The sequence below is a fragment of the Hipposideros armiger genome, unplaced genomic scaffold, assembly GCF_001890085.2.
Source record: "Hipposideros armiger isolate ML-2016 unplaced genomic scaffold, ASM189008v1 scaffold_354, whole genome shotgun sequence".
Classification (NCBI taxonomy): Eukaryota; Metazoa; Chordata; class Mammalia; order Chiroptera; family Hipposideridae; genus Hipposideros; species Hipposideros armiger.
In genome coordinates this window covers 1,663,621-1,688,126 of record NW_017731704.1, presented here as the reverse complement: position 1 = coordinate 1,688,126, position 24,506 = coordinate 1,663,621, and the positions used below count along the sequence as shown (strand labels likewise).

General features: G+C 37.0%; 1 pseudogene; it reads left to right on the top strand.

Annotated features, from left to right (window-relative positions):
• Window positions 1-555: 555 nt before the first annotated feature.
• Window positions 556-24,342, top strand: LOC109392887 (paraplegin-like; annotated as a pseudogene).
• The last annotated feature ends 164 nt before the right edge of the window (window positions 24,343-24,506 follow it).

Here is a 24,506-nt window from a genome sequence, read left to right as displayed (position 1 = left end):
TCAATAGAGCCCTCAAAGAAACCAAACATGCGGGCACCCTGATCTTAGACTTCCAGCCTCCAGAATTGTGAGAAATTAACTTCTGTTATTTAAGCCACCCAGTCTGTGGCATTTATTATGGCAACCTGAGTGAACTCAGATACCCTACATGCTAGAATTTTAATTCTACTGTGGAACCCAAAACAATTATTTCACTGATTAAACATTCATCAATTTTTTCATAACACTAATGTGTTTAGAAGAAACTAGGTCTTATTTTCAAGAAGCTTAGAACTTGGAGAAAAGGTCTGCATACATGTGAGCAGCTAGAGAGCAACTGTGAAGTTATATAAACAAATATACAAGGATATATAAACACAAATGCTAACTGCAAAGTGATGGAAGAAACAGCAGGGCTGGGGTCAGTCCAGCTTCCTGGAAGAAATGTGGCCAAATAGCTGTACAGCTCTGGAGGGACAGTTTAACCTTTCCGGAGCTCACTGGCCACATCTGTGAATGCGGAGGTTGGTTTACATATATTTCAGACTGTTCCTGGTTCTCATGGTCTGTGAAATCATGATTCTCAGCTTCACTCCACTTGAGTGGAAGCATATATCAGCAGAGAAAGAAAAAGTAACACCTTTCTTGAAAGGTGAGCACTTTTAGACATTCGTTCAACAGATTTTACAAGACAGGTCTAAGAAATTTGAGGAAATGGGCCTGTAACTGTGTCTTTACTGGCTGGCCAGACTGAGCTAATTTGGAGTCTTCATATTTACACAATAATTTTAATATAAACTGTCACTTATTAAGTATGTTTCATATACCAAGCATCCTACATACTTTGTCACTGGCCTTTACTATAGCTACTAAGACTAGGTGCAATTATATTCATTTTATAGATCAAGAAACTTAGGCTCATAGAATTTAATGTGACTAGAGGTGCAGAAAGGGAATTTACAGACAAACCTGGCTGGTTCCCGTACATGTTATCTTTCCATGTGTAATAACACAAAGCTCTCTAACATTTCGTGAAAGTTTATTAAGGCACAGTTCTAAGAGTATTGCAGGTATTTAATTCATTTAATTCTCCAACAATCCCATGAGATAGGTACACTTTTTATCCCTGTATACTATATGAGGAATCTGAGGAACACAGAGGTTAAGTAACTTGCAGGCAATTACACAGCTAGCAAGAGGCAGAGCTGGGATACACTGTGTCATAATTCTCCCCCATATGATGCTGTGTAAGTGCTGGCTAGATGTGTATGATCATCTCCAACAGTATCAGATGAAGAAAATAACCCAGTTTATCACATCTCAGTCATTTCTGAACTATTGGGTAAAATAAATAAAATGGTGCACAGTAAAGGGTCTGACCAAATATTAGGTACATTGTTTGATCCACTGAGAGTCAAAGCAATTACTTGTGGAGAGAGCTTAGTAGAGTTTCTTATCAGGCTGATACTACTGCTAATAAACATACACATAGGTAAAATTTCATTTTCAGTTGCGACATAGCTCAAGATTGTAGCTGAATTTGAATTTGAACTGTAATTACTGTATAATAGCAGGGATTGTTTTCAAACAAATTACATTTTATGTAGATATTATTGTCCCATATCATATCAGAAAAAGAAAATTCTTTATCTCTCATTTTGTTGCATGAAACAGCCAAGGAGAGTCTTGGAATGTTTGTAGATAAGAATGAAATTTTTAAAAGTTGACAATTTTTTATCCTGTCTTGAGAGGACTTTTTTTCCCCCCAATAAATCTATCTGTAGTGAAAATAAATAGCATACATCAATAGTGGAAATATGAATTTTCTCTTGAAAAGAAATAAGAAAATGGAAATATGTATGGGACTTCATCCCCAGGGAACTTTCCTCTTTATCAAGGCCCATAAAATAGGACGATGACTTCCTTTCCACATCCCAGGTCCAGATGTCAAGATAAAGATATCCTCTACGATTTTTACTAAAAACACTATTGTAATTTTACTGTAATGTCATCTCATCGTGGCTAAACTATTTAGGAATCTAAGTCTAGATACTTCTTTGAATTATCAAGGTACTAAGAAATCCCTGAAGAGATTTTCTTTCAAGTTTTGCAACTCAAGTAAAGAAATATATGATTGAAATAGTATAAAAGAGAGAACTGAGGACAGACAAGGAAGAAGAGAATGAAGAGGACAAAAGAGTATAGGCCCTCATGCAAAAATGGTATTTTAGCCAGAGAACTATGCCAATTATTGACTGCTTAGAAAAATGGTTCTAGATCAGGATTTGGTAAACCTTTTTCTGTAAAACGTATTTTAGGCTTTATGAGCCACGCAGTGAGAAGAGTCATAAACAACATGTAAATAAATGGATGTAGCTATGTTCCAATAAACTTTATTTACAAAAACAGGTGGAGGGCCAATTTGGCCCTCAGGCTCTACTCTAAATCATAATGCTAAGATTATATCATAGTGTTTTACAAAGAAAGAAAATGGTCTATATCTGAGCTGTCCAATATGGTAGCCACTAGTCATAAAAGCACTTGATATGTAGATACTGAGTGAAGATAATGAAATTAAATTTGTTATTTTATACGTAATTAGTGGCTATATCTTGGGATGTACAGAACATTTCTTTTTGTAATCTGAGAGGAAAACTTCAGAATTTCCTTTTATTCTTAATAAACAAAAGAGGAACATTTGATATTTTGAACATTTCCAAAGTGCAAAATTTGAAAAGGTGGAAAAACTTTCCACCCAAGTAAGAAAAATGAAAAAGACTACTTAACCTCACTTTATGGTATATAATATGCATGCATATACATAAATATAAATATACAACATGTAACTAACTATATACTAAAGGCTCCCACACCTCAAGAGAAATTGTGAGCAAGGATGCAGATGTGAGGAAAATAATGGATAAAATAAAATATATTTGATTTTGGGCCGGCCAAGTGGTGTGTTGGTTAGAAGATGGCTTGAGATGCCAACTCTGAGCAGCAGGGGCCTGGTGTTCAGATCCCACATGAGGGCCAGCGATGCTGCGCCCTCTACAGCTAAGATGGTGAACAACAGCTCGACCTGGAGCTGGGCTGCTGGGAGTCGCCAACAATGGCAGAGGCTGCAGTGGGGCTGGCTAGCAGTAGGCATGAGTTTTCATGAGCTTCTGTGAGCAGCCGTCCAATGGCAGGTGAGTGACTGCCTCACCCGGGAAGAGCACAATGATCACAATACCAACATGGGCCAGTGAAGCGACGTTCTCAACTAGACTGAAGAGCAAAAGGACAGCAACTTGTCTGTTCCCATTCCCCAATTCCCCAACGCTGTTCCCCTTCCCTAATTCCCCAATAAAGTCTTTAAAATTTTTATTTTGATTTTGATCCTATATATTTTCTTCTGATTCATGCATAAACAAATGAATTTGACATCATTCTACATAGGCGTTTTGAAAATGTATATGGTATCATTATATTGTGAAGGATTTGTCTAAAAAGATGACAGTATTATTCGATGAAAAGTACCTGAGCTTTGTGATCAAAAGTCTTGAGTTTAAGACCCAGCTTCATTATTTACTAATTCAATGACATTTTCAGAATATTACTTAATTTCTTAAAGTAACAGTTTCAGTTTCCTTGGTAGTAAAACTAGTATCAAAATATCACCTACTATAACAAGTTTTGGTAGGATTGGTGGGATTCAAATATGTACCCAATACATATACCACAAATTGGTACATATATGTTTGCTTTCATTATTCTTGGTAAGAGGAAGGATAAATACATATTCCACATATACAGCCTGAAAATATCTGAAATCAGTCATGCTAACCTCTCCTAATAGTGACCTAATTCCACAATTAGCGATCTCATCATTTGTTTCTGAAGAGAAAGTTATTGTATCAAATAAATTCAGGGTAAAATGTTTCTTTAGTCCTAGAATTGAACTCTCTTATAAATCCCCTTCAGCAAGGGATGGATGGAAAGGGGGAGGAGAAGCTGCCTGAGAAATAACAGAAAATAAATTGCAGCCCAAATAGGTTGGTTACAGAATGGGTAACAAATAGTTAACTCTTCTTTACATTTATAGAGCAGGCCCATTATCCTATGGGAGAGAGATCAATGTTGCTGTGAGTGGGAGGTTTTTGTCCCATTCATGACCTCATTGCCCTCCTGACCTAATCAGCTCCCCAAGTCCCCACCTCCTAATTTGGGTATTAGGTTTTCAACATATGAAAGGGAGGCGGGGCACACACATTCAGACCATAGTGTTGTTCAAATAAGTACTTTTATTCCTGGCTAATTTATTCTAAGGGATCTGTCCATCAGGTTATTTCGCATTTTTATCTGAATACTGGGAACATAATGTCTTGTTAATTAGAAGTTATTGAATCCCACTGTAATCAAGGAATGCAACTATCCTGTAGAAATCTTACAACAGTGTTATTTTTCTATAGACACAAATGGTTATAACCAGTGAGTACACTATCTCAAATATACATATACATCCCTTTGTCTTTTACTGCCTGCAGGAAAGGATTGTGTAGGGAGCCAGTTTACTACCGATACAGAGTAACAAAGCTCTTTCCTTACAAAGAACTAAAACCCACATGGAACAATAATAGGTATTAAAAGATACCAACTTGAATCAAACTGCAGAAGTACAGCCATGTCCTATATAGAAAGTATGGGAAACAATAACATGTTTCCTCTTTCTCTCTTTTGGGCAGATTTTCCATTTCTGATGCTCTCAGCCTGTTAATGCTCCTTACTTGTATACTGTATACTGAATAGTATAGTCTCCTTCTGATCTCCTTCTAATTCAGTTTCTCATCCCCATAATTCATATTACCCCTGGTGTTCCTTCGCCAGAGCACAAGACTAACAGCTTCATGACCACTCACTTCACAACTCACCACCAGCTTACTTAAAATTCCTGACAAAGAAACAAATTATCTCTTTCACCTATAGTTGGAGGAGAGTCTTTGTGTCAGGTGGTCACTCCCAGTGCAAACAGCCAGGGCCAGGAAAATGTGTCCGTAGTACAAGTCCAATCACACAGACTCCTTTAGTAAAGGGTGATCTGGACAGGCATGGAAAAAACATACATATACAATGGGCATGGGATCTTTATTCATAAGCAACTGAACAATGTCTGGAAGGTGAATAACCACACATATCAGGCTTGTATGAATGAATCTGGACTGTGAGGGACTTATATCCGATTGAAAATACAATTCTAGAGATATATTGGGTTGCCGGAAAAGTCATGACGTATTTTTCTACGTTTTTCTTGCAAAAATGCGTCATGACTTTTACGACAACCCAATAGTTTCTGTGATAGATCCTGAAAAGGAAAATAGTGAAAACTGAATCCAAAAATCAGAGTGCTATATAAATGTATCTTGCTTATCGACAAGAATGATGCAAAATGCCTGAGCAAAATCATATCAATGCCATACAATTCTAAGACATATAGACATTTTAATTTGAGGCATCATTTGCCAAATATTTTATTTGGCAGTTAAATATCCTAATATAAATCTAGCTAGAATAAATATAATTCTGGGTAAGCCTGTGCATAACAAACAGTTATTTCTTAAAGTAATTTTCCAAGCCTACAAATTAAATATGGAAATGGCTGTAATATTGATCAATTTTTCATGAATCACTACATATAAAGACAGATTTCTTCTATTCCATAGATATACCACAGACTTATAATTAAGCACTAAGCTCATTTTACATATATACATATATATATATGTGTATATATAGATATATATGTGTATATAGCTACATATATGTATATACATAGTCCTTTTTTAACCACAAAAATTAGAATGCAGTTCAGCTGTTGGGTCTAAAATGATTCCATGTGAATTTTGGAAGCAGAGGTTGTGGAGGGAACAGTTTATGAGATAATTTTAACTGTCTCATAATAAAGGAATTCTGACAGCTGGTACATACATGTGCTTCCCAAATAATGTTTCATAAAGCAAAATGCATACAAATTGAAATATCATTAGTTATATACTCAAAGGTTACTATTAACACATTGTGAAATATTTAACAGGTTTCCTATACATGTGAAATGTGTATAGCTTCACTTCACTCATGAACATGAGCTTATTTCAGAAAACACCACATGGAACAGAAATGAAATGATTACTGACTGACAAATAAAAAGTACATACAGTTTAACAGGATAAAAAAGTAAATAGTAATCTACTTTCCATTGTTTATTATACTTGGAGGTCTGAAGAGTTTTATGTTTAAAGAAAGAATATTTATAATACAATGAAGAATTAATTTCTATAGTCAATTTCACTCATTAATCTATTGATTCCACAAATATATGCTGACACTATACTAAGCTCAAAATGTTATGCTAATGCTATGTCAAAGCTCTGAGCACGTGTTGAAAAGATGTTGGAAATAGAAAATCCATATTTGGTATACATACTAGGTCACTTCTGTTTGCTACACTACACTATGTTAGGAATTAACATCACCTGCTATTTCAGATTCTATTGTCATTAAGAGAAAGTCATCCAAATATTAGCTTCATTATTTCTAAAACTGTCTATGAACTTTCAAATTTCAAAAATTTAATGAGAACTGATTTTTACAAACAAAATAGACAAGTTAAAATTTTCAGGTAAGAAAGAGAGGGACGGAAGGAAGGGAGGGAGGGAGGGGAAAGAAAGATTAAAACCAAATGAAGTGTATACTCACATTCTTCCACTCAGTCTCTCAACAAGGGAGGGAGAAATTTACTTTCTCTTAATTCCTTTTGCACAATTAAAATTTCACACTTTCTTCAAAATGGAGTTCATCTGACGTCTACCTCAAAATCCTGACTATTCAAGTCCACATTGATCTTTCTTTTTTCAGAATTCCAAGGTCACTTGTGTTGGGGAAAATTTCATATATATATGTGTGTGTGTGTGTGTGTGTGTGTGTGTGTGTGTGTGTGTATACATATATATATATATGTATGTAATGTATGTATGTGTGTGTATGTATGTATATGTATATACATACATACATACACACTGGAGGTGCCAAAACAATGTATACACATTTTAAGAGATGTTAACACTTTGGTCAGCATTGCTCAAGCAGTAGTTCACCGTAATCAGAAGTGTCTGGACGCTGATGGTAACCTCTTTGAGCACCTCTTGTAATTGCAGAAGTCAAACGTGCCTTGTATTCATCTTTTGTTATTGGTATATATTAATACAGTTTTTCCCTTTCTTAAAATGTGTATACATTTTTGGCACCCTCTGTATGTATTTTTAAAAATTGTTAATGTAGTCTTGTCTCCTTCACTAAAATTTTCTCAATAATATTAAGTTGTCATTTGGGGTTACATATACTACTTGCATAGATAATTGGTGCCTGCTTTACTGACCTGGGAGAGACTTGATTGCCTAAGGTCCCTGAGCAGGGTTGTATTATGATGAAATAACAAAGCAAACTGTGTAATTAAGTAAGTGGTTTTTAAAGTTTTTTGTTTTTTGCCAACTCTAAGCAATAACTCTTTATCATAATCCAGTATACACAGACATTTGCTCCTAAATATATAATTGAAACAGAAAAAATTACATAATATTTACCCTAACACTAGACAGTACAATCTGATATTGTCTGTTCTCTTGTTTATTAAAAAAAAAGAAACAAAAAAAACAAGTGAGTAACGAGTAACAAAATATTACATTGATTTCAGGACTCACTAATGAATTTATCAGCCCTTAATTTAAAAACATTGCATGAAATAATTCTCAGTGATTAAGATCTCAGTGTTGGTGGCCTCAGCACACATATTTGTTTGAGTTTTGTGCTGGTTTTTCTGTCAGTTTTATTCCAAAGGATTACTGCCAGCATTTTGGACCGGATAGTCTTTTGTTGTATGGAAGTCTCCTCTGTGTTGTGGGATAGTTACTGCTCATAATCCTTGCCCACTAAATGATAAGAAGTACCCCTCAATTACTGACAACCAAAACCACCCCACACATTTCTAAGGCTTGTAGAGGAGCAGTGCTATGTAATTACCCTGGTTGAGAACTCATAAAACAAGTGCTGAGTATAAAATCCAGTTAGGTTATTTATATATGGTATTTGTAAAAGTCAAGCCAGTAGAATTGAGAAATATGTTGTGAAAGGGTAATTACAGCAATAAAATAAAGGTTAAATTAATTAAAACACTGATTATTACTTATTACCAAATAATTATGTTCAAGAGCCTGTAAGATCCTGTTTGTTCCTCACTTTCAAGAATTGAGACAAGTTAAGACTCAGATCAGTAACTTATTGACCCTTAAAGTTCTCATCTGTGGTATGAGAATAGAATAGCACCAAATAAAGTGTTTGTGAGAATTATGTGAGAAAATATATTTGTAATATTTGGCAAGTGCCTGACACATAGTAAGTGCTCAGTATGTTTACTTTTAAAGAATGAGAAAAGGAAAAAATAAATGTACATGTGAAGAAACAGGTAACCAAGCAAGGGGATGTTTGCTGCCAAGCCGAACAGTCCGAGTGACAAGTGGTGTCAGTGGCCAAAGCAACCTTTCTGTCAGCATCAGTCATGTGATGGGGAGAAAATAAAATTCCTTTTGGAAAATCATGTGCCTAAAATATATGGAAAGAACTACTTCTATTTTCTTTCTTCACTGTTAAAGAAAATGGCTCAAAAAATTACCTTGCTTGCCTCCATTGTCAGAAGTTTGTTCAAATGATTATAAACATTAGAAAAAGTATAATATGCCTAAATTATTGATTTGGCCTCATGGAAAAATAAAGTAAATGATAATTATTTTTAAGAAAATTATTTGGACCTATTTCTTTCTCTTTAAAAAATATTTTACAAAATTCAAATTCATACACACATGTGATAGAGCATATAACTTAGTTAAATGCAAAAAAAACCCAAACAAACCCAAACCCCTCAAATATGAATTGTGTAAAGTTGATTCTATGTCTGGCTGGAGGCACCAAAAAATGGAATAAAGCATGAAACTATTTTTCATAATTTCAAACAATCAAATAAAGAGATGGACCTGGTTTCTTATAACCCTTCTGCAGTTTGCAGACATTTCCCATATATTATTAGGAGCACACCATCTTGTTTACTTATTTAGGTGTCTCTAAGAAATATAAATTCATAGTACCGTATTTGCCGGCGTATAAGACGATTTTTTGGCCCTGAAACATATGCCTCCAAGTGGGGGGTCGTCTTATACGTCAGGTACACTTCAGATAGACTGCCCATAGTGCTTGCCCCGTGCCATAGTGGCCTCCCGATGCCCGCCCACTTCATTCCACATACCGTTCAGGCATCAGCAGCGCTGCTGGGTGTATGCTCGGCTGTTATGCGATTTTGCTGTTATGCGATTTTACCACACTCGCAAAATCGCACACAGCCGACCATACACCCAGTATGATGGCGCAAAATCGCGAATCGCGATTTATGTATATGTTTGATTACATACAGCCTTGTGACAGTTTTCCTGCATGTCATAAGCATTTGAATATAAATATAAATGTTGAAATCAAATCTGATATTGTTTTACCTTTTATTTGGTGTGTGGAAGGTGTGCAGAAGAGGGGGTAGTCTTATACGGCGAGTATATAACAAACTCTGTATTTTGAGTGGAAATGTTAGGAGGTCGTCTTATACACCCAGTCGTCTTATACGCCGGCAAATACGGTACTAGAAAATGACAAGAAAAGTACATGGTTCAACACATCTCCAAAAATTACTATCTGAACAGCCTAGGTTTTCTTTAAAAAAATAACAAATAATTAGTAACTGTTAATTTATCCCTATAGTATGTCAAGCATATTACTATTATTATTATTATTGAAAAAAATAGGAAATTTGGCATTTGCGAGGCAGAACAAAGAAATATTTATAAAAGTTCCTAACAATGATCAAAACTGCATCAATGAAGTCTGATTCTACGGATGTTTTTCACTATTTTACTTTGTTTAATGAAATTTTTCCAACCACCTCTATTGTTCTAAACAGTATTAAAATGTTTTGTACTTTATTTGGATATGAAAGATATATATGTATTACACCACCAAACAATACTCTATTGACTGACAAAATGTAGCATTTTATTTTCAGGATATTAATGAAATATGTATTCAAAGAAAGTATCTCTGATATTGATGAATTGAAATTCTCTCATAAACAAATCCTAACAAGACATACTATTATTACTCCTCTAGAAGAATTTTCCACTGACTTAGCATTTTTAATCACATCAGTGTTCTATTGATCACAGATCATTCGATATAACTTCAAGCTATTTGCTCTTAATGTGTTGTAAAAAAACAGGATATTTCCTCTGCTCCATGTGGGAAATGTCAGAGCCAGAAACAGAGGGGTCTCACAAATCTCAACTTCCAGGTCAGGTTTCAGGCCTGTCAGATAAAGGACACGTTTAAGCCCATCTTAAGGTTTTTTAAAAGTAAATAAACATTTGTGTCTCCTTTATGAAGCTACTGCATTCTACTGTCACACAAACATAAAAACAAACAACAGCAACAAAAAACTAGGTAAGGCTTGTTTTGTGCTAAGAAATAAACTATAAATGTGATTTATACTGAGCCAAATATTATATACTTTTTCTTTTCTATTTAACATACATAAACCTTTGTGCAGAATAAAAAAGCTCATATTTGCCTGATGTATAGTAGAAATGGACATAAAAATTTATAACTATGAAGACAAGTTAGAGAACCTTTGAAAAATATTCTAAATGTATACATTTTCAGCAGATAAAAACTAATAAAACTATGTATTCTAACATTACATATTTTTCATTGCTTTTTTCTAAAACTTTCTCTAGAATGAGACTGCAGGTGTCTTGTAGAATTTGGGAACTGTCTTGAAGCACAGCCACGGGAGGTGAAATGGTGGCAGAAAGGATGACAGACAGTGGGGTGGTGTAAAGGTGAGAATTCTTGGCCAGGCAAAATGATCCCACTTGGGAGAGATAAGCCAACCTAGTGCTCCTGGGAGACACATTTACATATTGATAGGTCCCCAGAGCACCGTGCTATAATTGTCAGTCATTTGAGAGAACCTCCAAGGGTACTTTTGCTTTATCTTCCTATGGCATGGACACACGTATTGAACCCTGTCTACTTTTTTTCTTTATTAAATGGAGAAATTCTAGTGAAAATCTTCGGTCAGAGAAAAATACAGTGAGCTCATACTTCCAGTAGATCATTGATAAGTATAATGAAAATTCTTGATTTTTTTTTTTGAGTTAAAAAAAAAAGTGAGCAAAGGCATGGCAACAGATACTTCACACACAGTGTTGCAGCCTCATGTTTTATGGACCTTTTGTCTAACCAGGGATCTGGTTAGAGATGTACATCAATTCCAAGGCTAGGGAAACTTCATCTTGAACATGTTCCTACTTTTAATTTATATGTTAACACCAAGTGCTGAAAAGAAGAATGCTTTCAAGGTCTCAGGCAAGGTAGCAGGAGAATTACACATCCTTTGAGTGTCAATAGGATTTGGGATTGTAGTTAATGGAATAGAATTGAATAATTTAAGGCTCAAAATAATCTGTCAAGCAGAAGTCTGTTTTTTTCCTCACAGATAAATCATAGAACTTCTTACTTTCAAGGCATTTTCATAATTTTAAAAGAAAAAAAACATAATCACTTTCCAGTGCATAAAAGACTACAATGAGTTCTTGTTGAACATAAGACCTAAGGAAAATGTAGTCTGCTAATCAGACCTCAGATGAACAACACAGGGACAGAATAGTTTAAAATTACCTCTCCTCAAAGACTACAAACTCCACTTCCTTATTTTACCTTCACATTTTGATGACCCTCAATTAATACTCCCTCAGTGCCCACGCTCCACAGATAACTCCAAATCAACAAGAGAAATTCTTGTATCTTTAACTTGATTGATGAGGGGCACTCCTATGCACTCTATTCCATGCAAAACTAGGAACTTCATCTTGATTTTTCATTATTTTTTGACATCTCCTCCCTGTTGTGTTTCTGGGTTTTGTGGCTCTACCTCCAAAATAATTCTGGAATCTATATTTGTATATTTGTCAAGCTACTCTGTCACGAGCTTAGTTCAGGCTCCCAGCCTCTATTTTTTTTTTAACCTCTAATAACTCCAAAAGGTCCCCTACCTCAAAGAATCACCTTCAGTTCAATCCAGTATTTCTAGAAATTTACAGAGAACCAAAATTATTTGACAAGTCTGTTAAAATGCATATTTCCAGATCTTGCCTCCTACCTCATCTCTTAAGATTGTGACTGAGTACAGGAAGGGAATATGCATTTTTAATAAGCATCTCAATGGTCCTGACACAAACATAGACTGGAAGCAAACAATGAAAAAGTAATAACTGCCAAAGTCGTCATTAGCCTGAATTAGAAAAGCCTTGGTCAAAGAGGATAATGGAAAATAAAAAAGATGAATGAGAGATCTCCCAGGAGAATCATACCCTATTTAAGGGAACGCCTGACCTCCTGGGTAAGTGGCCTTCACAGTAATCTCAGAAGAGCAGTAGGCTATTGACTGTGTTTTTACTCACATTCTTCCCTTTCAAGTGGGACTATTTTTGTGTGATGTGGCTTTTCTGCCCCTGTGCTACCATCATACATTGGGTGTGTATGGGACAGATAACTGGTCCTCTTAGTTCTTAGGCCTCAAGCACAAAAGGAGCCACACAGAATCCCAATGGAGTGATTGCTACTGATCAACCGGAGATTCTAGACCCTGCAATGCTTTTATTCACTAAACGCTACATTTGGTTGTCTCCCCAAAAAACCAATTCTATTAAATACATTGCTATCCACAGTCCCTTTAAGGGACTTTGAACTCCAATTTAAGAATCACTGGCATAGATAAAAAAAATTACAGAGCTGCCACACCTCTCTTCAAGCCTCATCTTCTCTCCTGGTACAGACAGATCCTATGCTCTACCTGAGCGAGCTAGGCTGCTCCCTGGGCTGTTGGGTTTTATAAGGTGCATTTATCAGAATTCATGGCGGCCAACAGAATTTTTTTACAAAAATGTACAACTATCTTTATCAAAGAGCAGAATTATCCAATAGATATTTGAGTGCATATCCCTAATGGAAGGCTGGACAATGAGGCTTAGAATATCGGCATCAGCAAGGGAACTCTGGATAGCTCTTACAGAAGAACCACCATGAATCCAACCAGCAGAAATAATTAGACTGATACCAGAGAATCAGGAAAATGATAAACAAAATAATAATGCTTCCTGAGTGAAGATGCATAGAAAGACACATATATCTAGAAGGGAGAGAGTTAATTAAAGAGAGAAGCTGAGAAACTGGTGTGCTCAGTCAAGTTGGAGAACTGATTTAGTGGGTGTGGAGAAATGGGAAAGAAAACAAGACAGGAAGTTTTGATTATACATGCCAAATACAAAGTTCGAGTTGCTGGACGTGGATGTGCTGATGAGGTCCAGAGGGGGGATGTAGTACTGGGTGGTCAAGCTGGAGTGAAAATAACTTAGTTCAGTGTTATTGACGGGGGTAAGATGATGTGAACTTGAAGAGTTACACTGATCGCCAACATTAATTTGGAAACCATGAGAATGAGGTCAGCTGAAGTTGGTTGGAAAATAAGTATGTGAACAATCGACTGAAGTTATCCACAGAAATGGAAGTGCATTGTGTGGGCTTGAATGATAACAGTGGTGATTTGAACAAGGTTGAAGACTTTAAAGTGTATAGCATTCAAAAGAAAAGAAAAGGGCTGCTGGGGACTCTGGCTCAAAGGTGGTGCTGGGAAGGAAATAGCACATCTTCATTTGAGTTGAGTTGAAGAAAACCAATTAATTCAGACTGACTCGATTATGAGGTGTAACAATTAAGTCTGTGAACTCATCCTAGAAAAACTGCTACCTACCTGATTACTGAATATTACTATGGTCACCTTTGAAGTACCCCTCTTGGGAAGCTATGCACTGATGCCAGTGCCTACTTCACCTTTAAAGCAATTGTGGAACTCTTTTTCTGGAATGGCCATCAGAGCTGTCATCGTATTACTCTTGATGTCCTGAATGTCATCAAAATGTCTTCCTTTCAATATTTCCTTTATCTTTGGGTAAAGAAAGAAATCACTGGGGCCAGATCAGGTGAATAGGGAGGGTGTTCCAATACAGTTATTTGTTTACTGGCTAAAAACTCCCTCACAGATAGTGCCATGTGGGCTGGTGCATTGTCATGATGCAAGAGCCATGAACTGTTGACGAAAAGTTCAGGTCGTCTAACTTTCATGCAGACTTTTCAGCACTTCCAAATAGTAAACTTGGTTAACTGTTTGCCTAGCTGGTACAAATTCATAATGAATAATCCCTCTGATATCAGAAAAGGTTAGCAACAGTGTTGTAACCAGTTCACGAACTTCATTGTCAGACCTCGTATCACACAATGGAAAAGCCTTTTTTAGAGACTGAGATAACGGGCAGGGCAATAGATATCTGAAGTAAACTCAATCATCATTATTGTGTGAATTACTGATCAAAGACATTCTAAGTACTAAACTTTGTAGTTTTTATTGCAAAAGTGATTTTTAAAATGTAAAAATCAAATGAGGTATATAAAATAACATAAATGTTACCCAATCCTCTCCTTAATACCATCACCACCAAACACCCTCCCCAGGACTCTTCACAGTTAATGATTCTGTGAGTTGTGTGGATCTTATCAAGTACCAGCTTTGTGCTTACTTTGATTTAGAAGCAAAATCACTCTCCTTTTATATTTTACATATACTAAATATTGTTAAAGATGTGGATACATTATAATTCAGTCATGGGGGAAAAACAATGGTGCCTTGAGGGCTTCAACTAATGCTTTAAAAATAAGCATTCCAAGAAGAAATATTTTTCAAAATCCATCAAATATTGATGCTAGTTATCTTGGGGAGCAAGGATGAAAAAAAATCAAAGTTGTCTTTAAATTTTTATAATAATGAATTTATATAAAATTTGAACTCTTATGATGTGTGTTTTGAATGTTTTCATAAAAATACGTGAATAGCAATGTTAGTAAAAATTAAAATTGTTCATGAGAACTTGGAGATTGAGTAGTTAACTGCATATTTTCAAAATCTTTTTGCATTAAAGCAGCGGTTCTCAGCCTGTGGGTCGCGACCCCTTTGGGGGTCAAACGACACTTTCACAGGGGTCACCTAAGACCATCAGAAAACAAAAAGATACTTACATTACGATTCATAACAGTAGCAAAATTACAGTTATAGAGTAGCAACGAAAATAATTTTATGGTTGGGGGTCACCACAACATGAGGAACTGTATTAAGGGGTCGCGGCATTAGGAAGGTTGAGAACCACTGCATTAAAGGTATTTTCTTGAGTTTTATGCCGGTTCAAATATATCCTTTGAACTGTTAAAAAAATTATTCTGACACTTATTACACAGTAAGGAAGACATTATTCAGACAACTGCTGTGGATGTCAAGGTTATCGCAACAGAGGAAAGATTTCAAGCTCAATTCTAAATACAGCAAGGACAAGTGGGGGTTTACACAACACAGCCAATGCACAGGTGTGTGTGTTGGGCGGGTATCAGTGGATAGAAAATGACTAAGAGGCATCAAATGTATGGGGATTTTTGCTAAGCCTACTTAATTGAATTTATGGTGAAAGCAAGCCAGGGTCCAGGATGTACAGATATTGAGCATAGGGGGTTCTCTCTAAACTGACTCAGTAGAATTCTTGCTACACCTGGGCTAGGCAGGCTTGAGGACAAGGACCAAGGACAAGGCCTACTCTAAAAAAGGGCTCAGGGAAATGTGACTAAAACTTGGTCAAAGAGAGAGCTTTTGTTAGAACTTCCACATTATAATGTAGCTATATTTTATTTATTTTTTAGCTGAGCCATCCTGCTACCTGTTGGCAGCTCAGCAGCTGCTCAGCTCGGGCCAGGACTCGAATGTAGCTATATTTTAATTGGTACCTAGTTTAAAAGCAAAGGGTTCAAACTATAAACTCCTCCACACTGTAGGCCTGATTATAACTTTAACAATGATTAATAAACTTGTATGTTTCTTTGAGCCTAATTTGAAGTTTAACAGCAATTTTATTACTTGTACCATTTTATTGCTTCTTTATCCCTCAATGAAGGACAAAGCATAGAAAACCTCAGTATTATATTTTCTTGTTAACAAGCTACTAAAATTGTGTTTCCCATTTAATGTTGCTAGTCTTGGTGTTTGCTGGGAAAATCTTAGTAATTTGTTCTTAGCAAGTCATAAAACTAATGTTTTGCATGACCAATTTGAAGCAAGAATGTTACATAATGTAAGCCTTATCCAGAAACCTAATTAAAATTAACACTTCAAATTATTTTTTGTTTTTGTTAAATGTACTAAATCATTTTCTGGAAATTTGTTCATCCTGGCTCTTAGTGATTTATTTGGTACAAACCCTGACCTAAAGCTTAATATCTACATGCAGTAAATCACCTAGGAAATGACACAAAACTATTTTGATGTGAGTAATCTTTCTTAGGTACCACCAAAATACAAAACAAGAAAAATTACACAAGTAATTCTCAGACTAAACTTCCTGCATTTCCATCACTTTAATAGGGATGTACATCATACTTGAGCTGAAAGTGCTATTAACATAGATGAAGCAAACCAGAAACAGTTTGGTAACCCATTCTCATGATGTGGTGTAGCACATGTGTATAATAGATTGGTTTTTCTGTTAAAAGACAGTGTAGAGTCTTTAATCAGACAATGTCAAAATATTTTGTCTCTTGCTTTTCTTAGGTATAGAGGCAATCGACTTGAATTAAAATGTTGTATTGTTTTAAATTGCAAGTCCATTGCACCAAAATTGAAAATCAGTAGATATGGCATAGCACCACCAATATATTTCTTGTATTTTACTTGTAAATTTGCAAAACACTTAACTATCATCCAAATTTCAAATTAACGATTGATTCCATTTTGCTAAAGGGCTTCCCAGAAAAGTAGAAAAGCAATTGTGTAGTTATAACTTAGTTGCAATCCAAGTGCTAAGATTACTTATATTTTAATTCAGCATTTAATGCTCAATACCCATTCATTAGGCAAATTAATATGGCCTTTCTATTGTAATTCTTTGAATCTAAGAACCTTGGAGTGAGAACTTCACTTTAAACAAATTAACTCTAAATCCCTGTAATTAATGCTCCCTATTCTGAATTTATCAGGATTGTGTTTTTCTCACCTCTTATCTTCATTCCAATGGGACAAGAACAATAGATCATACACATGACATCTCACTTATCATTTGGGAAGATGAAGAGAATGTTGATGTGGTAAGAATGGGAAGTAAAAGATTTACCAACGTGAGTTTTCAATACAATAATTAAAGCATTTATTTAGATGGAAAGTTAGATAACCAGCAGAATCTGAAGAATCATTATTCCAGACAATCGTAAAATTGAAAAACCGGACTGAGTCAATAACATTTTGCCTTTGCTCTCATTTTCCTCTCAATTTATAAGTATATGGCATCTTTAAAACATGGTTTAAAACCAATCTAAATCTGGTATACAGCGAGGACAAATTGTAAAACACTTTGAAATGGGTAGAAATGATTAGTGGATGTCCTGACTAACTTACTCTCCAGGTTGTCTCCTCCAGTTCACAGCATTGCATATTATTATTTTCCATATGCAAACAAATTCTCCCTAGTGAAGGGGCAATTGACTTACTTCCCTTCTGTGGACAAAAGCCAATTTTGCATCTATTTGTAAATTCATTTTGGCATTTCTGACTTACTGATACAAGGGTAGTACTTAGAATTCTCCTTTGAACCAGTTGTATCCTTTATTTTGAGTTAAATAAAATAGTTTGCACATGTCCATTTCATGTTTGTATGAGAGTGATTAGTTTATCTTTTAAAACTATTTTTTACAAGACCCTATATAGTATTTACAAATGTAGCCAACACAAAGTCAAGTTACCCTTATGAACTTTCTTGAAAATGCCAACTGGGAATAATACTCAGCATAGCAAAATTTCTTAAAAGTCTACTTCCTCTTTCTTACACTTACACACACACACACACACACACACACACACACAGTAGGCGAGAGAGAAAAAAGTGCCATCACCTCCCAATTAATTCTCCATCCACTCTCCAAACTCCTCTAACCCCATCAATTATTTCTTGTCTTACTCTTCTTTCACTCTCCTGTAAGGCTCTAGTCTCTAATCTGTATTTTACTATGTATTTTCAACATGGGGTCTGTTTCTCACACTATACCTTACTTTTTATCACAATTTGCACAACAAAAGTCCTCTAGTTAATCTAGTAAACAATGCTTCTGTGTTGAAATCAGAGACATAAACCTATGCTAATCTGTGCATTAATTATACACTTTTCTGTCATACAGGTGACAAAACAGTGTTGGAAAATGCATAGACTATGAAAGCAGTTATAGTTTAGTTATGGTTTAGTTATAATTGTCAAGGGCGAGAGCACTCCGAGCATGAAGAACAGAGGGGCTTGTCATGAGAATTTAAAATCCAAGTACACACAAGTTCTGCTGCATTCCCCCCAATGTTTTAATCACATTAAAATTTTTGGAACAATAATAGGAAAATAGAGTTAATTTTGGTGAACCTCTGTCTCCTCTACACATTATATTCTATTCTTCTTGGGGAGCACACGAGTATATAATAGCAGAGAAAGGTAGCGTTTTCTTTTTTCTTTTCTGTAAGTTCACTATCTTACATGCCTACCAGCTGCTTACTTAATTTTACCTAAATGACTCAAGTGTCTCCCAAATTAGAAATACATTATTTTCATAAATAGTTTTTAAAGTGCCATGTGTTCTTCTGTGAATATACTATAATCAATTAATCCCCCTCCACAAAAAGTACATATGGAGTCCAATCAATACTTTTATTCTGAAAACATCTCATTATTCATACATTTCACTTATTGTCCAGATATTTCTTCTGCTGCAACTCTTCTCTGCCCTGCCCCCTCCCTTCCCCACAGTCTATTAGGCAATGTCTAGACAAGTAGGTTATTTTCTTCAGTTAGCTTTGGATGTTTGGAGTGAAAAATAATAACCTTCAATGGAGGAAAGAAAGTTTAACATCTGAAGGAAAAATCTCCAGTGAAGCAAAGCTAATCCTGTTTGATGGCTGATTTCTCACATTAAATTCCTGAACTTGATGTTGCTTCTCTTTATATAAATGTGTTCTACCTGTGTATGTTTAGGTTATCTTCACATAGCCAAAGGCTGTATTTAATAGCTAATCATCAAGCAGAAACATAATAAATCTTTCTTTTGTGTGTGTGTGTGTGTGTGTGTGTGTGTGTGTGTGTTTGTGTACCTATGTGCATCTGAAAGTCAGCAGTAGGGGGTAGAGGAAAGAGAACAGAGCAGGCTTGTGTGGCAGGAAACAGACTAACATAAATACGCACTGCTGTGTGGTTAACATAGTTTACAAAAACGAGAACAAAATAACTGACATTTGCCTCTAAGATCTGTGAAATCACAGAGGTCTGGGGAATACAGGATGGTGGAGATCGTGCTATAGTGAGACACTTAAAAGTTAGGTTTCCACTTTACTTTCACAACTTAAAAGGACTTTGTTCTAATAATTTGAAAACCCGTCAATTGGGCTCATTATTTTTACTTGCAGTAGCCTTTAAATGGGCCTTCCTGACAATGAGTTATCATACTTTAAATACATTCTTACCATCTTCTCTGAGTTTTCTGTTATCTTTTCTTAAATGCTACACACACACACACACACACACACACACACACACACACACACACACCCCTGATGAAATTCAACTACTCTAAGACAAATGTGTCATCCTCTAGGAGTCCTTGTCCAGCACTCCACAAGACTTAATGTCTTGACCACTATAATTGGACACATCACAAATGCATTATATTTAGTAATGTTAGCGTCTTTCTTACTGGACTGTTAGCTACTTAAGCAAAAAGTATGTATTATTTATACTGATCAATCAACCCTTTCACTCTTCATCCTGCAATTGTGTATGTAAAATTTCACTGAAATGGCTAAAAAATATGTGAAGTAATTTATCCCATTTAAAATAATTCCAACATTTATATCTCCATTCAATTCAAGTACTTGGTGGTCTTAAAATTATACTTTGCCATCAAGTACATATCTATGAATTTACCCTAACCAGCTTTTTCCAGAAATACATTTTAACTGTCTATATATTTGGAGGAAAAACCACAATCAGAATACCTGGAAATATTCAAATTTAGGGATATAGTCTAGTTTTAAACCCTAGATCCCATAGAAGAGCAGTCCTTTCCTATGAAAAAGAGAGGTTGAGGATGGATAGTTAGTAGAGCGACCTTTGACTCTTTGGTTACTAATATTGGCAAGTCATTTGTTGCCATTATAGGAATTGGACCTGAAAAGCTTCAAGCACTTAAGAAAAGTGTAATTTATGTTGCTGACGTTTTCCCCTTTTACTGCCTTTCCTATTCTCATGCAGCTCTAGATCACCTTCAAGATGGGAGAGGCCATATTTTATTCTTTTTTTGAACACTCCTCCACAACGCCTAGGGAGTCTTTTACACAGAGATACTCAATCCATGTTGTCAGTAAGATTGCTCTCAATTCCTCCTAATCTTCTTCCACTTCCTTTCTTTTTGGTTTGACGGTTTTGTGGTCCAAAATAAATGGATTTTCCACATCAGAACTGTGTGGCCCAGTGACCATCCTTGCCAAATATTTGGCATATGCACTCCCACAGTCATTGCATCATTATTTACAATAGCCAAGTCATGGCAACAAATTAAAACCTAGAAATCAGTGTTTCATGTCATTCTTGTTTTCTATTAGACTGACTATCTAACATCCGCTGTGGGTACTTATTGGGTACAGATTATTAATGTGTTTTGATAAAGCTGTTAGCCGTTTTACTGAAGATTTGTTGAATGATAGTCTAAGAATTGTGTTTTTTTCAATGTCAATTTTTACAAATTTATCTAAAGTTTTTTCCCAATAAGTTGGGATTGCAAAATGCTTTCTTTGCAATAGGAAATTATATTTAAAAACAACTAAAATAGTCACCTATTTTTTTCAGTTAAATACATCACGGTGGAAACTTCTAATACTACTTATCTTTCTTTCTGATTCTAATCATTCTTTGCAAAAGAATACGTATAATAAGGAACCAGCAGATCATTTCTAGAGTATTCCAAGAGGAGAACATTTCCTATTCAGCACTTCCCCATTACGTCGCAACACTTAAATGAAGTGTTAATATTGTAACAATATTATGTTACTATTATAATACTCTCTAGGGAGGTAATTATATTTTTAAAAATTAAAATTGCTAATGATTACATAAATGACTTGATTACAGTTAGTATTTTAAAAACCTGTACATATTTTGAAAGTATAATGTGGGTTAAAACATGTATACTCTATAGAGAAATATACCCTCTCTTTTACCTCTGAATAAAATGCAACGGCTCAATCCTTTCCTATGGAATTTACAAATGTGGTAAACTCACACATATAGCCTTGACAGTCTGATTTTCTTATACAGCAACAAAAGAACTGTACTCTCAAAATCAATACCACTGTCTAGGAAAGAAGGTCCACTGTATCACCAGTTAGTGGCAATGGTTATCTGAGTATATTTTTTCCCTTTATATGACTTGATTCTCCTTTAAATCAACTGAAGGGAGTAGTACTACAGTAGCTGTCTTCTATATCAAACTACCCTTTCAAAATATTCCCAGGTGATGCAAGCATAATTTTGTTAAACACCACTTAAGCAATAACTCAACCTAGATATCGGTTTACCTAGGCCCTTGGGTATTCACTCAATGCAAATCTTTGGTAGTATTTCTAAAACTTGTGTCATGTGAGTCAAATAAATGCCCAGAGAAGAATCAAGAGCCACATATTATATGCTAAACAAAACGAGGAAACTGTTTGTTATTCATAAGTCTTGGAGACAGATGCAAAAGCAGTTGATACTATTATGAACATCTTACATAGAATTAGGAAGGCTGAACATCTGGTGTTTAGGTCTCTTAGTAAACATATTACAGGCTTTTATTAACTTAGATCCTTCCCCCAGGTTTATTAGGTTGTTTTTACTGCACTTGTATTTCCATAAAACAAAACAGGAAACTTAAGAAATAATCTTCAAAAATGCAAAAACACTATGATTTAGTGAAATGTGAGTTGTATTAGTATACTCTAAATATAAATGCATAAATATATGTATATGTATATACAATTTTAAGGTTGATAATATTTACACAGTGGCTCCAGAAAGTCTCTGAGAGACAAGCTCAGAGAACTGTTTGGTTGGAAAAGAAGTGAGGTTTGAAGATTCATTAGACTATCAAGTACACCACATTTTATGATGTATGGGGGGGTTTGATTTAGGGGAGTAGGCTGATGGAAGTTGTGGGAAAGCTAAAATATCCTTCCCTTCAAAAGTAAATAAAGTGGTTAAAGTACAAACTAAAAAAAAAAAAAAAAAAAAAGTCCCTCAGCCAGGGCGCGGGGGAGACCAGGGTAGTGCTGGAGCCCAGGCCTCCACACTGGGACAGGGAGGAGGAGGCCATACGTGGTCCACAGGCCTTTCACAGTCTTTCAAGAGCGACTGCCAACCCCTACCTTTGAAGGGATAAGCGGGTGGTGGCTGATAGATACAGCACCTAGCCCAGAATCCAATCAGATTCTGGAAACTTTCTGTGGCACTTATTACAAAGCAAGGAAGCAGAAGGCTAAGGACAATGGCATATCAAAGTGGAGGCCTCTGAAGACGATGAAGAGGAGCGGAGGCACAAGGAGAGGGGGACCACATGCACTCGAGCGGCTGCTCACCTCGGTTCACGGTGCTGTCATGGAGATCCTGTTGAACTCGCTCAGCACCAGGAAGGGGACATTTCCTGCGTCGACTTACCCCACGCGCTGCTGGCCAAAGTCCAGGTGCCACGCGTCCAGGCTGTGGTCTGGGGCGACGTGGTGAAGGTCGATCTGCACCCCAGGCCCGTGGTTTCGGGAGGCTTCCACTGGCCTATGTGTACTGAATACAGGCTGCCCATAGCGACAAACAGTTCAGTAGAAGCTACTGGCGGCTCACGAAACTGGATGGCGAAGGCAAAGTCAGGATCCCAGGTTCCTGTAAGCCTCCGGGCTTTTTGGAAACACCTGCTCTGCCTTGGGGATGACAGCAGTGGGCTTGGCTGTGCCATGTTCAATCTGATTGGAATGAAGAGAAGGGAAGGTGATTTCTGTGCTTTTCATCACATAAGTATCTCCTTTTACTATTGTGGACAGCAAGATGGAGAAAGGAGTCAACTGCAAAGACAGCAGGATAAATATATGAAGCCAAACTAGAAAGCTAAGCGTTTGTGGATTATCTGAAGAGCCCAGGGTGCTTCCTTCACCTTGGGGCCAAAGTTCTGAAGGGCACGCTGGTTTTTTTTGTTTTTTTTGTTTGTTTGTTTTTGTCTCCAGACCGTGGTAAGACACCGCTGGCCAAGGCACAAGGGATGCCTTGTGGCGATGGCCAGCCCGCAATCTGCGGAGGTCAACGCAGGCTCAGGCCCTGGCTGTGTGGGGAGGCTCTTCAGAGAAGCCTGACAAGATGGATGCCACGTGCAAGCTGCGCCCCCTCACGCACCACATCTGGCTTCTCCAACGCGGGGAAGGGGGGTTGGGGTGGGGGGGACCCTCCACCAGCTTCTGGTGGGAATTGCTAGAATGGGTACCTTGGAAGACATCAGTGTTCTGGCTACCATCAACTGAGCTGATAGTTTGGAAGATGCGCTGCTGAAGCCCGACGCGACCGTCTTCATTGACCTTCCCACACCGCAGAAAAGCAGGAGATTTTCAAGCAGCACCTGCAGAGGCTGCAACTAACCCAGGCCAGCCTCTTTCATCCGCAGCACCTGTCAGAGTGGAAGCTGGATTCGGAAGTGCTGCCGGCTCCAGGTAAAATCGCCGTGCGTCCGCACGCACGTTTATCTTCAAGTTCAAAGTCAAGCACGTCAGTGCCGGACTGGAGCAAAGAGGGAGCTCCTCTCAGAGAAGGAACTCAGGGCAGTTGTGTTTCATCAGTCGGGCCGTGTTTGGGTGGGCTGGTGGCTGGCGCACATGGAGGCTTGAGGCAGGCCTCCATCGCGTACGGACGAACGCCGTTCCGATGCTCCGGAGAGACCCGCGTCTCTTCAGCAAGGAGCAGCTGTATGAGCGATGTGCGAGGCCCTGGGCGGCCACATCTGAGGAATCCCCATTCAACAGGGTCATTTCCCAGGGGAGGGGCATGATGCCCTGAGGAATTCACTGCATTGCCTGCTCCATGGTGAAGCAGTTTGGCATGGTGCGGAGCGTCAGGCCCATCTCCATCCCGGAGGCACAGGAGGGCCTCACGGATAGAGGTGCCCCTTCAGGCAGAGCCTCCAGCAGATGATGGCCTACGAAGCACACCGGT